The sequence below is a fragment of the Hemibagrus wyckioides genome, linkage group LG27, assembly GCF_019097595.1.
Source record: "Hemibagrus wyckioides isolate EC202008001 linkage group LG27, SWU_Hwy_1.0, whole genome shotgun sequence".
Classification (NCBI taxonomy): domain Eukaryota; kingdom Metazoa; phylum Chordata; class Actinopteri; order Siluriformes; family Bagridae; genus Hemibagrus; species Hemibagrus wyckioides.
In genome coordinates, this window is record NC_080736.1 from 17,887,059 (window position 1) to 17,902,058 (window position 15,000).

The 15,000-nt window shown below is 55.3% G+C and overlaps 1 protein-coding gene across 1 annotated transcript in view; it reads left to right on the plus strand.

Moving 5' to 3' along the window:
* The window catches only part of slc26a11 (solute carrier family 26 member 11), a 27,877-nt gene that overhangs the window by 9,254 nt on the left and 3,623 nt on the right, over positions 1 to 15,000 (plus strand). The window lies entirely within an intron of this gene.

The following is a 15,000-nucleotide window of genomic DNA, read 5'->3' on the forward strand; positions in this document are numbered from 1 at the left end:
ACACACGCACTGCACAGTGAGACACACACACACGCACTGCACAGTGAGACACACACACGCACTGCACAGTAAGACACACACACACACACGCACTGCACAGTGAGACACACGCACACACACGCACTGCACAGTGAGACACACGCACTGCACAGTGAGACACACACACGCACTGCACAGTGAGACACACACACACACGCACTGCACAGTGAGACACACACACGCACGCACTGCACAGTGAGACACACACACACACACGCACTGCACAGTGAGACACACACACACACACACACGCACTGCACAGTGAGACACACACACATGCACTGCACAGTGAGACACACACACACACACACACTGCACAGTGAGACACACACACACACACACACTGCACAGTGAGACACACACACGCACTGCACAGTGAGACACACACACACACACGCACTGCACAGTGAGACACACACGCACTGCACAGTGAGACACACACACACACACACGCACTGCACAGTGAGACACACACACACACACACACACTGCACAGTGAGACACACACACACGCACTGCACAGTGAGACACACACACACGCACTGCACAGTGAGACACACACACACACACGCACTGCACAGTGAGACACACACACACGCACTGCACAGTGAGACACACACACACGCACTGCACAGTGAGACACACACACGCACTGCACAGTGAGACACACACACACACACGCACTGCACAGTGAGACACACGCACACACACGCACTGCACAGTGAGACACACACACGCACTGCACAGTGAGACACACACACGCACTGCACAGTGAGACACACACACACACGCACTGCACGGTGAGACACACGCACTGCACAGTGAGACACACACACACACGCGCACTGCACAGTGAGACACACACACACACGCACTGCACAGTGAGACACACACACACACGCGCACTGCACAGTGAGACACACACACGCACTGCACAGTGAGACACACACACACACACGCACTGCACAGTGAGACACACACACACGCACTGCACAGTGAGACACACACACGCACTGCACAGTGAGACACACACACACGCACTGCACGGTGAGACACACCGCACTGCACAGTGAGACACACACAACACACATGCACTGCACAGTGAGACACACACACACACGCCGCACTGCACGGTGAGACACACACACACGCACTGCACAGTGAGACACACACGCACACACACACTGCACATTGAGACACACACGCACTACACAGTGAGACACACACACACACACGCACTGCACAGTGAGACACACACACACGCACTGCACAGTGAGACACACACACACACACACGCACTGCACAGTGAGACACACACACACACGCACTGCACAGTGAGACACACACACTCACGCGCACTGCACAGTGAGACACACACACGCACTGCACAGTGAGACACACACACACACACACGCACTGCACAGTGAGACACACACGCACACACACACTGCACAGTGAGACACACACACGCACTGCACAGTGAGACACACACCACACACGCACTGCACAGTGAGACACACACACACACGCGCACTGCACAGTGAGACACACACACGCACTGCACAGTGAGACACACACACACACACGCACTGCACAGTGAGACACACACACACACGCACTGCACAGTGAGACACACACACACACACGCACTGCACAGTGAGACACACACACACACGCACTGCACAGTGAGACACACACACACACGCGCACTGCCCTGTGAGCCTCACACTCACACTCTCACTGCACAGTGAGACACACACACACACACACGCACTGCACAGTGAGACACACACGCACACACACCACTGCACAGTGAGACACACACGCACTGCACAGTGAGACACACACACACGCACTGCACAGTGAGACACACACACACGCACTGCACAGTGAGACACACACACACACACACTGCACAGTGAGACACACACACACACACACGCACTGCACAGTGAGACACACACACACGCACTGCACAGTGAGACACACACACACACGCACTGCACAGTGAGACACACACACGCACTGCACAGTGAGACACACACACACACGCACTGCACAGTGAGACACACACACACACACGCACTGCACAGTGAGACACACACACACACTGCACACTGAGACACACACAGCCACTGCACAGTGAGACACACACACACACACACTGCACAGTGAGACACACACACGCACTGCACAGTGAGACACACACACACACACGCACTGCACAGTGAGACACACACACACACGCACTGCACAGTGAGACACACACACACACACGCACTGCACAGTGAGACACACACACACACACGCACTGCACAGTGAGACACACACACACACGCACTGCACAGTGAGACACACACACACACACACACGCACTGCACAGTGAGACACACACACACACGCACTGCACAGTGAGACACACACACACTGCACAGTGAGACACACACACACACACACATGCACTGCACGGTGAGAAACACACACACATGCACTGCACGGTGAGACACACACACACGCACTGCACGGTGAGACACACACACACGCACTGCACGGTGAGACACACACACACACGCACTGCACAGTGAGACACACACACACTGCACAGTGAGACACACACGCACTGCACAGTGAGACACACACGCACACACACACTGCACAGTGAGACACACACGCACTGCACAGTGAGACACACACACACGCACTGCACAGTGAGACACACACACACGCACTGCACAGTGAGACACACACACACACACATGCACTGCACGGTGAGACACACACACATGCACTGCACGGTGAAACACACACACACGCACTGCACGGTGAGACACACACACACACACACGCACTGCACAGTGAGACACACACACACACACGCACTGCACAGTGAGACACACACACACACACGCACTGCACGGTGAGACACACACACACGCACTGCACGGTGAGACACACACACGCACTGCACGGTGAGACACACACATGCACTGCACGGTGAGACACACACACACGCACTGCACGGTGAGACACACACACACGCACTGCACAGTGAGACACACACACACACACGCACTGCACAGTGAGACACACACACACACGCACTGCACAGTGAGACACACACGCACACACACACTGCACAGTGAGACACACACGCACTACACAGTGAGACACACACACACACACGCACTGCACAGTGAGACACACACACACACACACGCACTGCACAGTGAGACACACACACACACGCACTGCACAGTGAGACACACACACGCACTGCACAGTGAGACACACACACACACGCACTGCACAGTGAGACACACACACACACACACGCACTGCACAGTGAGACACACACACACACACGCACTGCACAGTGAGACACACACACACACACGCACTGCACAGTGAGACACACACACACACACACACACGCACTGCACAGTGAGACACACACACACACGCACTGCACAGTGAGACACACACACACTGCACAGTGAGACACACACACGCGCACACACACACACTGCACAGTGAGACACACACACACACACGCACTGCACAGTGAGACACACACACACACGCACTGCACAGTGAGACACACACACACTGCACAGTGAGACACACACACACACACGCACTGCACAGTGAGACACACACACACATGCACGCACTGCACAGTGAGACACACACACACGCACTGCACAGTGAGACACACACACACGCACTGCACAGTGAGACACACACACACACACGCACTGCACAGTGAGACACACACACACGCACTGCACAGTGAGACACACACACACACACACGCACTGCACAGTGAGACACACACACACACACACACGCACTGCACAGTGAGACACACACTCACGCACTGCACAGTGAGACACACACACACGCACTGCACAGTGAGACACACACACACACGCACTGCACAGTGAGACACACACACACGCACTGCACAGTGAGACACACACACACACGCACTGCACAGTGAGACACACACACACGCACTGCACAGTGAGACACACACACACGCACTGCACAGTGAGACACACACACACACACACGCTGCACAGTGAGACACACACACACACACACACACGCACTGCACAGTGAGACACACACACACACACGCACTGCACAGTGAGACACACACACACACGCACTGCACAGTGAGACACACACACACACGCACTGCACAGTGAGACACACGCACTGCACAGTGAGACACACACACACACGCACTGCACAGTGAGACACACACACGCACTGCACAGTGAGACACACACACACACACACGCACTGCACAGTGAGACACACACACGCACTGCACAGTGAGACACACACACACACGCACTGCACAGTGAGACACACACACACACACGCACTGCACAGTGAGACACACACACACACACGCACTGCACAGTGAGACACACACACACACACACACACACACTGCACAGTGAGACACACACACACACGCACTGCACAGTGAGACACACACATGCACTGCACAGTGAGACACACACACACACACGCACTGCACAGTGAGACACACACACACACACACGCACTGCACAGTGAGACACACACACACACACACACTGCACAGTGAGACACACACACACACACACACGCACTGCACAGTGAGACACACACACACACACACACACACACACGCACTGCACAGTGAGACACACACACACACACACGCACTGCACAGTGAGACACACACACACACACACACTGCACAGTGAGACACACACACACACACACACACACGCACTGCACAGTGAGACACACACACGCACTGCACAGTGAGACACACACACACTGCACAGTGAGACACACACACGCGCACACACACACACACTGCACAGTGAGACACACACACACACACACACGCACTGCACAGTGAGACACACACACACACGCACTGCACAGTGAGACACACACACACTGCACAGTGAGACACACACACACACGCCCTGCACAGTGAGACACACACACACATGCACGCACTGCACAGTGAGACACACACACGCACTGCACAGTGAGACACACACACACACACGCACTGCACAGTGAGACACACACACACGCACTGCACAGTGAGACACACACACACACGCACTGCACAGTGAGACACACACACACACGCACTGCACAGTGAGACACACACACACGCACTGCACAGTGAGACACACACACACACACACACGCACTGCTCAGTGAGACACACACACACACGCACTGCACAGTGAGACACACACTCACGCACTGCACAGTGAGACACACACACACGCACTGCACAGTGAGACACACACACACACGCACTGCACAGTGAGACACACACGCACTGCACAGTGAGACACACACACACGCACTGCACAGTGAGACACACACACACACGCACTGCACAGTGAGACACACACACACACACACACACTGCACAGTGAGACACACACACACACACACACGCACTGCACAGTGAGACACACACACACACGCACTGCACAGTGAGACACACACACACACACGCACTGCACAGTGAGACACACACACACACACACGCACTGCACAGTGAGACACACACACACACGCACTGCACAGTGAGACACACACACACACACACACACACGCACTGCACAGTGAGACACACACACACTGCACAGTGAGACACACACACGCACACACACACACACTGCACAGTGAGACACACACACACGCACTGCACAGTGAGACACACACACACTGCACAGTGAGACACACACACACACACGCACTGCACAGTGAGACACACACACGCACGCACGCACTGCACAGTGAGACACACACACGCACTGCACAGTGAGACACACACTCACGCACTGCACAGTGAGACACACACACACGCACTGCACAGTGAGACACACACACACACACACGCACTGCACAGTGAGACACACACAGACGCACTGCACAGTGAGACACACACACACACACACGCACTGCACAGTGAGACACACACGCACTGCACAGTGAGACACACACGCACTGCACAGTGAGACACACACACACGCACTGCACAGTGAGACACACACACACACATGCACTGCACAGTGAGACACACACACACACACACGCACTGCACAGTGAGACACACACACACACACACACGCACTGCACAGTGAGACACACACACACACACGCACTGCACAGTGAGACACACACACACACACACACTGCACAGTGAGACACACACACACACACACACTGCACAGTGAGACACACACACACACACACACTGCACAGTGAGACACACACACACACACACACACTGCACAGTGAGACACACACACGCACTGCACAGTGAGACACACACACACACTGCACAGTGAGACACACACACACACACACACCCACTGCACAGTGAGACACACACACACACACTGCACAGTGAGACACACACACACGCACTGCACGGTGAGACACACACACACACATGCACTGCACGGTGACACACACACACACACACGCACTGCACAGTGAGACACACACGCACTGCACGGTGAGACACACACACATGCACTGCACGGTGAGACACACACACACATGCACTGCACGGTGAGACACACACACACGCACTGCACGGTGAGACACACACACACGCACTGCACGGTGAGACACACACACATGCACTGCACGGTGAGACACACACACACACACATGCACTGCACGGTGAGACACACACACACATGCACTGCACGGTGAGACACACACACACGCACTGCACGGTGAGACACACACACACACACACACACGCACTGCACAGTGAGACACACACACACACACGCACTGCACAGTGAGACACACACACACGCACTGCACGGTGAGACACACACACGCACTGCACAGTGAGACACACACACACGCACTGCATGGTGAGACACACACACACACACACGCACTGCACGGTGAGACACACACACACGCACTGCACAGTGAGACACACACACACACGCACTGCACGGTGAGACACACACACACACGCACTGCACGGTGAGACACACACACACGCACTGCACGGTGAGACACACACATGCACTGCACGGTGAGACACACACACACACACACTGCACGGTGAGACACACACACACGCACTGCACGGTGAGACAGACACACACACACACATGCACTGCACGGTGAGATACACGCACTGCACGGTGAGACACACACATGCACTCCACGGTGAGACACACACACACGCACTGCACGGTGAGACACACACACACGCACCGCACGGTGAGACACACGCACACACACGCACTGCACGGTGAGACACACACGCACTGCACGGTGAGACACACGCACACACACACTGCACGGTGAGACACACACACACACGCACTGCACGGTGAGACACACACACGCTCTGCACGGTGAGACACGCACACGCTCTGCACGGTGAGACACACACACACGCTCTGCACGGTGAGACACACACACACGCACCGCACGGTGAGACACACGCACACACACGCACTGCACGGTGAGACACACACACGCACTGCACAGTGAGACACACACACACGCACTGCATGGTGAGACACACACACACACACACGCACTGCACGGTGAGACACACACACACGCACTGCACAGTGAGACACACACACACACGCACTGCACGGTGAGACACACACACACACGCACTGCACGGTGAGACACACACACACGCACTGCACAGTGAGACACACACACACGCACTGCACAGTGAGACACACACACGCACTGCACAGTGAGACACACACACACGCACTGCACAGTGAGACACACACACACACACGCACTGCACAGTGAGACACACACACACACGCACTGCACAGTGAGACACACACACACGCACTGCACAGTGAGACACACACACGCACTGCACAGTAAGACACACACACACACACGCACTGCACAGTGAGACACACGCACACACACGCACTGCACAGTGAGACACACGCACTGCACAGTGAGACACACACACGCACTGCACAGTGAGACACACACACACACGCACTGCACAGTGAGACACACACACGCACGCACTGCACAGTGAGACACACACACACACACGCACTGCACAGTGAGACACACACACACACACACACGCACTGCACAGTGAGACACACACACATGCACTGCACAGTGAGACACACACACACACACACACTGCACAGTGAGACACACACACACACACACACTGCACAGTGAGACACACACACGCACTGCACAGTGAGACACACACACACACACGCACTGCACAGTGAGACACACGCACTGCACAGTGAGACACACACGCACACACACACTGCACAGTGAGACACACACGCACTGCACAGTGAGACACACACACACACACACACACTGCACAGTGAGACACACACACACGCACTGCACAGTGAGACACACACACACGCACTGCACAGTGAGACACACACACACACACGCACTGCACAGTGAGACACACACACACGCACTGCACAGTGAGACACACACACACGCACTGCACAGTGAGACACACACACGCACTGCACAGTGAGACACACACACACACACGCACTGCACAGTGAGACACACACACACGCACTGCACAGTGAGACACACACACGCACTGCACAGTGAGACACACACACGCACTGCACAGTGAGACACACACACACACGCACTGCACGGTGAGACACACGCACTGCACAGTGAGACACACACACACACGCGCACTGCACAGTGAGACACACACACACACGCACTGCACAGTGAGACACACACACACACGCGCACTGCACAGTGAGACACACACACGCACTGCACAGTGAGACACACACACACACACGCACTGCACAGTGAGACACACACACACGCACTGCACAGTGAGACACACACACGCACTGCACAGTGAGACACACACACACGCACTGCACGGTGAGACACACGCACTGCACAGTGAGACACACACACACACACGCACTGCACAGTGAGACACACACACACACGCGCACTGCACAGTGAGACACACACACACACGCACTGCACAGTGAGACACACACGCACACACACACTGCACAGTGAGACACACACGCACTGCACAGTGAGACACACACACACACACGCACTGCACAGTGAGACACACACACACGCACTGCACAGTGAGACACACACACACACGCGCACTGCACAGTGAGACACACACACACACGCACTGCACAGTGAGACACACACACTCACGCGCACTGCACAGTGAGACACACACACGCACTGCACAGTGAGACACACACACACACACACGCACTGCACAGTGAGACACACACGCACACACACACTGCACAGTGAGACACACACACGCACTGCACAGTGAGACACACACACACACGCACTGCACAGTGAGACACACACACACACGCGCACTGCACAGTGAGACACACACACGCACTGCACAGTGAGACACACACACACACACGCACTGCACAGTGAGACACACACACACACGCACTGCACAGTGAGACACACACACACACACGCACTGCACAGTGAGACACACACACACACGCACTGCACAGTGAGACACACACACACACGCGCACTGCACAGTGAGACACACACACACACACGCACTGCACAGTGAGACACACACACACACACGCACTGCACAGTGAGACACACACGCACACACACACTGCACAGTGAGACACACACGCACTGCACAGTGAGACACACACACACGCACTGCACAGTGAGACACACACACACGCACTGCACAGTGAGACACACACACACACACACTGCACAGTGAGACACACACACACACACACGCACTGCACAGTGAGACACACACACACGCACTGCACAGTGAGACACACACACACACGCACTGCACAGTGAGACACACACACGCACTGCACAGTGAGACACACACACACACGCACTGCACAGTGAGACACACACACACACACGCACTGCACAGTGAGACACACACACACACTGCACAGTGAGACACACACACGCACTGCACAGTGAGACACACACACACACGCACTGCACAGTGAGACACACACACGCACTGCACAGTGAGACACACACACACACACGCACTGCACAGTGAGACACACACACACACGCACTGCACAGTGAGACACACACACACACACGCACTGCACAGTGAGACACACACACACACACGCACTGCACAGTGAGACACACACACACACGCACTGCACAGTGAGACACACACACACACACACACGCACTGCACGGTGAGACACACACACACTGCACAGTGAGACACACACGCACTGCACAGTGAGACACACACACACACACATGCACTGCACGGTGAGACACACACACACATGCACTGCACGGTGAGACACACACACACGCACTGCACGGTGAGACACACACACACGCACTGCACGGTGAGACACACACACACACGCACTGCACAGTGAGACACACACACACTGCACAGTGAGACACACACGCACTGCACAGTGAGACACACACGCACACACACACTGCACAGTGAGACACACACGCACTGCACAGTGAGACACACACACACGCACTGCACAGTGAGACACACACACACGCACTGCACAGTGAGACACACACACACACACATGCACTGCACGGTGAGACACACACACATGCACTGCACGGTGAAACACACACACACGCACTGCACGTGAGACACACACACACACACACGCACTGCACAGTGAGACACACACACACACACGCACTGCACAGTGAGACACACACACACACACGCACTGCACGGTGAGACACACACACACGCACTGCACGGTGAGACACACACACGCACTGCACGGTGAGACACACACATGCACTGCACGGTGAGACACACACACACGCACTGCACGGTGAGACACACACACACGCACTGCACAGTGAGACACACACACACACACGCACTGCACAGTGAGACACACACACACACGCACTGCACAGTGAGACACACACGCACACACACACTGCACAGTGAGACACACACGCACTACACAGTGAGACACACACACACACACGCACTGCACAGTGAGACACACACACACACACACGCACTGCACAGTGAGACACACACACACACGCACTGCACAGTGAGACACACACACGCACTGCACAGTGAGACACACACACACACGCACTGCACAGTGAGACACACACACACACACACGCACTGCACAGTGAGACACACACACACACACGCACTGCACAGTGAGACACACACACACACACGCACTGCACAGTGAGACACACACACACACACACACACGTACTGCACAGTGAGACACACACACACACGCACTGCACAGTGAGACACACACACACTGCACAGTGAGACACACACACGCGCACACACACACACTGCACAGTGAGACACACACACACACACGCACTGCACAGTGAGACACACACACACACGCACTGCACAGTGAGACACACACACACTGCACAGTGAGACACACACACACACGCACTGCACAGTGAGACACACACACACATGCACGCACTGCACAGTGAGACACACACACACGCACTGCACAGTGAGACACACACACACGCACTGCACAGTGAGACACACACACACACACGCACTGCACAGTGAGACACACACACACGCACTGCACAGTGAGACACACACACACACACACGCACTGCACAGTGAGACACACACACACACACACACGCACTGCACAGTGAGACACACACTCACGCACTGCACAGTGAGACACACACACACGCACTGCACAGTGAGACACACACACACACGCACTGCACAGTGAGACACACACACACGCACTGCACAGTGAGACACACACACACACGCACTGCACAGTGAGACACACACACACGCACTGCACAGTGAGACACACACACACACACGCACTGCACAGTGAGACACACACACACACACACACGCACTGCACAGTGAGACACACACACACACACACACACTGCACAGTGAGACACACACACACACACACGCACTGCACAGTGAGACACACACACACACGCACTGCACAGTGAGACACACACACACACGCACTGCACAGTGAGACACACGCACTGCACAGTGAGACACACACACACACGCACTGCACAGTGAGACACACACACGCACTGCACAGTGAGACACACACACACACACACGCACTGCACAGTGAGACACACACACGCACTGCACAGTGAGACACACACACACACGCACTGCACAGTGAGACACACACACACACACGCACTGCACAGTGAGACACACACACACACACGCACTGCACAGTGAGACACACACACACACACACACACACACTGCACAGTGAGACACACACACACACGCACTGCACAGTGAGACACACACATGCACTGCACAGTGAGACACACACACACACACGCACTGCACAGTGAGACACACACACACACACACGCACTGCACAGTGAGACACACACACACACACACACTGCACAGTGAGACACACACACACACACACACGCACTGCACAGTGAGACACACACACACACACACACACACACACGCACTGCACAGTGAGACACACACACACACACACGCACTGCACAGTGAGACACACACACACACACACACTGCACAGTGAGACACACACACACACACACACACACGCACTGCACAGTGAGACACACACACACACGCACTGCACAGTGAGACACACACACACTGCACAGTGAGACACACACACGCGCACACACACACACACTGCACAGTGAGACACACACACACACACACGCACTGCACAGTGAGACACACACACACACGCACTGCACAGTGAGACACACACACACTGCACAGTGAGACACACACACACACGCACTGCACAGTGAGACACACACACACATGCACGCACTGCACAGTGAGACACACACACACGCACTGCACAGTGAGACACACACACACACACGCACTGCACAGTGAGACACACACGCACTGCACAGTGAGACACACACACACACGCACTGCACAGTGAGACACACACACACACACACGCACTGCACAGTGAGACACACACACACGCACTGCACAGTGAGACACACACACACACACACACGCACTGCTCAGTGAGACACACACACACACACACACACGCACTGCACAGTGAGACACACACTCACGCACTGCACAGTGAGACACACACACACGCACTGCACAGTGAGACACACACACACACGCACTGCACAGTGAGACACACACGCACTGCACAGTGAGACACACACACACGCACTGCACAGTGAGACACACACACACACGCACTGCACAGTGAGACACACACACACACACACACGCACTGCACAGTGAGACACACACACGCACTGCACAGTGAGACACACACACACACGCACTGCACAGTGAGACACACACACACACACGCACTGCCGAGTGAGACACACACACACACACACGCACTGCACAGTGAGACACACACACACACGCACTGCACAGTGAGACACACACACACACACACACACACGCACTGCACAGTGAGACACACACACACTGCACAGTGAGACACACACACGCACACACACACACACACTGCACAGTGAGACACACACACACGCACTGCACAGTGAGACACACACACACTGCACAGTGAGACACACACACACACACGCACTGCACAGTGAGACACACACACGCACGCACGCACTGCACAGTGAGACACACACACGCACTGCACAGTGAGACACACACTCACGCACTGCACAGTGAGACACACACACACGCACTGCACAGTGAGACACACACACACACACACGCACTGCACAGTGAGACACACACACACGCACTGCACAGTGAGACACACACACACACACACGCACTGCACAGTGAGACACACACGCACTGCACAGTGAGACACACACTCACGCACTGCACAGTGAGACACACACACACGCACTGCACAGTGAGACACACACACACACATGCACTGCACAGTGAGACACACACACACACACACGCACTGCACAGTGAGACACACACACACACACACACGCACTGCACAGTGAGACACACACACACACACGCACTGCACAGTGAGACACACACACACACACACACTGCACAGTGAGACACACACACACACTGCACAGTGAGACACACACACACACACACACTGCACAGTGAGACACACACACACACACACACACACACTGCACAGTGAGACACACACACGCACTGCACAGTGAGACACACACACACACTGCACAGTGAGACACACACACACACACACACACCCACTGCACAGTGAGACACACACACACACACTGCACAGTGAGACACACACACACGCACTGCACGGTGAGACACACACACACACATGCACTGCACGGTGACACACACACACACACACGCACTGCACAGTGAGACACACACGCACTGCACGGTGAGACACACACACATGCACTGCACGGTGAGACACACACACACATGCACTGCACGGTGAGACACACACACACGCACTGCACGGTGAGACACACACACACGCACTGCACGGTGAGACACACACACATGCACTGCACGGTGAGACACACACACACACACATGCACTGCACGGTGAGACACACACACACATGCACTGCACGGTGAGACACACACACACACGCACTGCACGGTGAGACACACACACACACACACATGCACTGCACGGTGAGACACACACACACACATGCACTGCACGGTGAGACACACACACACGCACTGCACGGTGAGACACACACACGCACTGCACAGTGAGACACACACACACGCACTGCATGGTGAGACACACACACACACACACACGCACTGCACGGTGAGACACACACACACGCACTGCACAGTGAGACACACACACACACGCACTGCACGGTGAGACACACACACACACGCACTGCACGGTG